The sequence below is a fragment of the Ictalurus furcatus genome, chromosome 7 (genome assembly GCF_023375685.1).
Source record: "Ictalurus furcatus strain D&B chromosome 7, Billie_1.0, whole genome shotgun sequence".
NCBI classification, from domain to species: domain Eukaryota; kingdom Metazoa; phylum Chordata; class Actinopteri; order Siluriformes; family Ictaluridae; genus Ictalurus; species Ictalurus furcatus.
The window spans coordinates 33915792-33921018 of NC_071261.1; positions in this window are offsets into that span (position 1 = coordinate 33915792).

Below are 5227 nucleotides of genomic sequence, written 5' to 3' on the forward strand. Positions count from 1 at the left end.
ACCGTCAAAAACGGCTCGCTCAATAGGTATAAATTCACACACTTAAAATCTCTATCCTGTGTTTATATGTTTCTGCAAAGCTGCTTTGAGACAATGTCCGTTGTTAAAACTGCTTTACAAATAGAATTGAATTGAATTGAATTGAATTGAACAGCTCCACCAGGGATTGGCCAACACCACTTTAGCTTGCAGAAGAAACTAAATAAGGAAATAATATCTTTGAGATATGAGCTGAGAACTCAATGCAGGACCAAAGCATCTAAGCCAGTGGTTCCCAAACTTTTCAGCCCACAACCCCCAAAACAATGGTGCCAGTGACTCGCAACTCCCCGCCACTATCCTCAGAGGTGGTTAAAGTATACAAACGTAATAGGTCTATCCAAACAGCATAATAAGAACAACACAACCGAACACAACATCCTAAAACCATAATAGTATTTAATAGTAGCCTAATTTAGCCATTACTTTCATCTCAGTGTTAACCTCACCTAATAAATGGGTGTGCACAATGCTTGGAGCACAGCAAGTTCATTCTTGGTTTAATTTGGAGACCGCCACTCAGAGATCATCCTGTACGTTCAGTCACGATCTTTATTTATTTTTAAGGTACGTGAGTGTCGAGAGAGTCTTTTCACAGAAGTAGGTAGTGCCAAACGTCATCAGTACATCCATAGCGGCGTTGGATAACTGTGGGTATTCCCTCTCGACTGAAATCCAAAACTCAGACAGCATTTTGGAATTAAACGTTGTCTTTAATGTTCGGTCACTTGACAGTTAAACCAACGCATCCTCCAGGTGGGATATCAGATGATTTGCCATCATTACAGTGAATGGTGATCTTCTCCAGTCGTATTGTTCTGGAGCTGTTTCGTCTGGGAAATACTTGTTAAAGTATTCCAGGAGGGCTTGAAGGTGTGTAGTGACAGACTTCTTCCCTATGTTAACACTCAGTTCATTTTCCTCCATGAATTCGTCCAGCTCAGAAAACATATAAATCCTAGTCATTTCAACTCGCTCAATCCAGCGCATGAGTTTTCCCATGAAGTCGTGGATTTTATCATTCAGCGACATGACGCTTGTGTTTTCACCTTACAATGACATATTAAGTCCATTCAGTTTTTCAAATATGCAAGAATTTGTTTACCAGTCCGGATCAATGAGGTGCTCAGCGAGCTGGGACCCACGCTCCATCAGAAACAAGCGCACTTCATCCCGCAGCTCATGAAGGTGGCCGAGCACATTCCTTCGCGAAAGCCACCTGACTTCTGCAGTGCTCCGAACCCAGTACCTTACAGAGCGTGGCAAATAGACTGATATTGAGTAGACATTGACAATTTTTATCACAGTCTCAAGAACACGTTTAAGTTCTGTTAAGTGTTTTGCTCAGAAGAGCGTCTCTGTATAATACAATGCGTGAATTTACGTGAGGCGCCACCTGTAAGACCTTTCTTTACCCCCAGCATCGCTCCAGCACCGTCTGTACACACACTGATGCACTCGTCCCAAGACAGTCCCTCTCCTTTTACTTTGTCGTCAAATTTTGTGAAAATGTCCTCGCCTGTGCACGTTCCCTTCAGCAAGCTGCAGAACAGTATGTCCTCGTTAAGTTTTCTGTCAAAACTGTATCTGACAAATACAAGCAGCTGGGCAGAGTTTGATGATCTGTGATTTCGTCTAACTGTAAAGTGTACTTTTTCCCCTTTCTTCACTATGTCCACCAGCTGACACTTTATGTCCTGGGCCATGGCAGAGATGCGCCGGGACAACTGATTCTAGCTCACGGGCCAGTTTATCCTCATGCACAGCCCGACTGATAGCTATAGCAGTGGGTTTGATAAGGGTTTCCTCTATCGTGTGTGGTTTTTTTGCTTGTGCAATGAAATATGCCACCTCATATGATGCCTGTTGAGCTTTGACAGGGATTGTTGTCTGTTTAGTTAGGACTTTCTTTTGGCCTTGCAACTCTCGCTCCTTTCGCTGGTTTAGCAACGAGAGAGGGGTGCATGGTTTTTAAGTGTCGTAGCATGTTTACAGGCTTTAGGCTTTCATGTGCAAGCACCTCAGTGCTCACTACACAATGGAGATGTTGTATTCCGTTGACGTTGACACGTGAATCCATACTGCATAAATTCCTCTCGATACGTTCGGCACTTGGATTAAGGCTGCTGATTGATGTCGTCCTTATGCACACGCCGGTCTCTTCCCGTACCTGAGGTCGATGGACTTTCTGACCATGGTGCTTCTCCACTCTCCTCCACTCTCCTCTGCTGGCCTCTCTATTTTGTCTTTCGAGATTTAACCAACATTTCATTTCGACAAAAATAATATTGTAAACTCAAAGCCTAAAAAATGACCTATGTGCATGTATCGGAATGTTTATGGGTGCTGCAAATTGACCTGCTGCAACTGATGCTGATGCTAAAATCACGTTAATCTGTCTAATCACCTCCGGGGTCATGAGGGGACAAGGAAAAGTTTATTTGCATGGTTTTATTTTTCATTTAATGACAATTTTTATCTTTTGTTATAATCATGGCCAAAATATACTATTTCTATTCGTTTTAAAATGATATTTGATTTCTGGAAATCTTCTCGGAAATATACACTATTCTTTCCATATAGCATTGTTACCTAATAATGGCTTACCTTCTCACCAATTTTACTGAAAGGTTCTACAGCTTTTTGTTTTGCTCCATCATTAGTTGTAGCTTGAATGACAGCATGGAAAAGACAGTTCTGATTTGAGGACTTCACTGTCTTCCAAGAGCCATCAAGGTGTATAATACCGATATAGCCACTCTGTGGTGTGTATTTCCCCAGAACCCTGTGTTTCAGTTTATTCAACCTTCCTCTAGCTCTGTAGGACACAATACACAATACAAAACAATGTCTGTAAGAGCACCAACAAAGAAAATACCTGGATACTGATTTACGTTGTATGGAGAAATCAGAGGTGTTTTTGTCAGCACAAGTTTGATAGCGCTTAACTGGATCAGTTCCTGCGTGAGTCTCCTCTGAGAGAAGATTTACTTGATCATCTACTACAGTTATACAAATTCCTTTTCCTTCCAGTAAACTACTCTTTGTGAGGACATGGACTTCTAATGCTGTTGCTGGCTTTTGTTCATCAGTTATATTATTGGTCTAGCACTCAGACGAAGACCTTTCCCCACATTCGCTGACTGATTCCAGAACATAACGATACACAAATACACAAGTTTTCTTTGTTTTAGGTCACCATCTTCTAGCCATAATGCAAAACTGTTTAAATATGGGCAGCAGCTTTGTAGTGCAAGATTGCTTCCTCGCATGACACCATGAGCCAGGTTATAATAGAAATAAAACTCGGCCTGCGTTTTGCAGCTGGTGGCTGGTCAGATCATGCTAGATGTTTCATCAAGGAAGGAGGAGTGCTGGTTTGGTGTAGTCTAACCAAGTGTGCTGACAATATTTAATGTCACAATAATAATTAATTTCTTATTTATTTAGTTCTTTATTACATCACCCAGCGACCTTTAAAGAAACGTGAGTTTTGAGTGTGCTAGTTGTCACCACCAGAGAGAGCTGCTGTGCTGAACACGAGGAGTGCAACACATTACAACTGAGAGAAATAGCCCAAGTACATTATTTCTTACTTCATACACAGGTTTGTCTCAGTAGATATGCATATGTTAAATAAAAATAAGCCAAGATTTTTATTCACATTACCAGCAACTAGACTTTCAATTACACACTACTGTCAGAAGATCACAGTTTCTTCTCCTGTAGTCTATAAAACAGGAGTTTGGGATATGCTACCTTGTCATTTCCCTCTTCCTCCACAGCAAGCTGATTGGTGTAGTCACTATTATGGTCATCAATATTAAATAGGCTACTGAAAGTTAAAACTTTTTTGTGTTATCGTTGTTTTTTTTTGTTTTGTTTTTTTTACTCATCGTGTTCATATGAATTTGCATTTTATTTGTTTTTAAGAGAAAAAATGAAAAGGTATGTGCAAATATAATGCTGCGATTTGAAAATAAACCCCACTACATGTATTATACTGTATTTAAGTGGTGTAAGAGATTAATCCGGAATTAAAAATTAATTTAAATTCTGCTCCTATCTCAAGCTGAGGCATGTCTGAGTTCCTGAGCCGTTCACGATGCTGTTAGTAAATCATACACTGCCACCTACTGGCCATTTGAAGGAGGCAGATTTCCAATCCGATGGTCAGGAGCGAGACAGACGGCGGGGGTCCCCCTGAAGATGAAGAATTCTTTCATTGTGAAGACTGCGCTGAGGAGAAACAGGAGATGAATCAGGACATCTCTGCTGGCACCGCAGACAGCTGCATTGTTTCTCCACTCTCTGATTCACATCCTGATACTAATCCAGGGCCTTCTTCTTTAGCAGGTTCCAGACCTGACGCCTGGACTTTGGGTTTGGAAGTGACTGTGGCACCGTCCACTCTGAGTGATAGCCTGGAGGAACCTGAACTGAAGAAGGAGGAGGAGGGGATTGTCATTCATGGAGAGAAACTGGACATGGCTTCCTAGGGCATTGTCATGCTCTCAGCTCAGCCCAGACAGATCCATCACCTCCACCTGATTTTCGATTTACGCCGAACATTTTGGGCTGGTTTTAGGGATGTCATTGTCCTTCCTTCCTCACGAGTACAGTGTCGCTAGGCCGAGCCGGACGTGTGAAGGCCGAGCCGGACCTGTGTAGCCCGAGCCGGATGTCTGAGTGCTTGTGTGTGCAGAAGAGGGCAGATAGCATAGCACTTTCCACTGAAGGTGTTACACTGCCCTGTGACGCTGCAGGAGCACCAGATCCAAAAGCTGTGCTAGGTTGGCTTCACATGTCTCTGAGGGCACAGGTGTTAGCCCCACCCTCCCCGCTTCATAGCTGTTGTATCATAAAGTATAAACAAAAATCATTTTGTTTAATTTCTGTTGGAACTCCAAAATGTTCTTTAATCACAGAACATTGAAATGCTGTTTAAGAAAAACAGCAAATTTTAGACCAACTTGTGATCAAAAAATTTCACGTGAGTAACATAAGTTCATGTTTAAAACCTCTTGCTGGGTTGCAGGCTGCAAATAATCCCAGTAAAGAATTGAGGGGGCGTGGCCAGTACAGACAAAAGTTTTAAAAAAAAAAAAGCAAGAGCAGATACTAATGTCTCTACAGATGAAATGTGTTGGAATCAGGTTACGTCAAGCCATTGTTGGTTAAACCTGTT